Genomic DNA, 863 nt, shown 5'->3' on the forward strand with positions numbered 1-863 from the left:
CAACTATTAGTATTATATGTCACTTCCCTGTCCTATTCTTTTAGTATGCATGGGGCTGTAGGTTGCTTTATTTGATCTTATCTGCTCACGAATGGTCTGGTTAAGCCAATAAGATCGAAAAGGCTATCTCCGAGTGGCAATAAATAGTGCGGAACTTTCCTGAAAGCAGGAAGGATGCCCAAGGGAAAGATAGACCTCGAGTGACGAAAGACGGGAGCCACTCTAGTGACCTTTGAAAAGGGTCCGTACTAACCAGTTATTACTGCCTAGTGCCTAAACTGATTAGAGAGTTGTTGAATAAGCAAATCGGCTGTTTACAGTTACAGCAAACAGGAAATCAGAGCAGTCGTGTGGAAGGTCTTTCTTCGGCCTTTGCTTCCTCTTCTTAGCCTAGCCGCTTCCAGGTAAGGAGAAAGAAGTGAACTCTAATTTTGTGGGGAAGGAACTGAATATAACAATAACAAGCAAGACCAAGAGATATGACCAAAAAAGCCTTGTCACGAGCTGGACTCGAACCAGCACCTCTGGAACCAAAAGAAAGACCAAGCGAACTTCCTTTTATTCAGATCGCGACTTTTGGTAACTCAGTTCCTCACACTGTCCATAAGTACGTCCGGGGAGCATTAACCTCAACTATCCCAACTAGAAAACTGAACTAACCATAGAACCCAAGGAAAAGGAAATACAGATTCATTGAGAACTAATACGATTATAACATCACTCATCATTACTGCAAGCGTTTTAACCCCCACGCAATTGTTTTGGGCTTCAATTATTTCCGAAGGGGACGAAGGTCCCAGACTACTGGGTAAAGTCTTCAATGGATCAAAAGTCTCTTTCAGTATAGTCCTTTCTCCCGAAAT

This window comes from Primulina tabacum, chromosome 6 (genome assembly GCF_025594145.1).
Source record: "Primulina tabacum isolate GXHZ01 chromosome 6, ASM2559414v2, whole genome shotgun sequence".
NCBI classification, from domain to species: domain Eukaryota; kingdom Viridiplantae; phylum Streptophyta; class Magnoliopsida; order Lamiales; family Gesneriaceae; genus Primulina; species Primulina tabacum.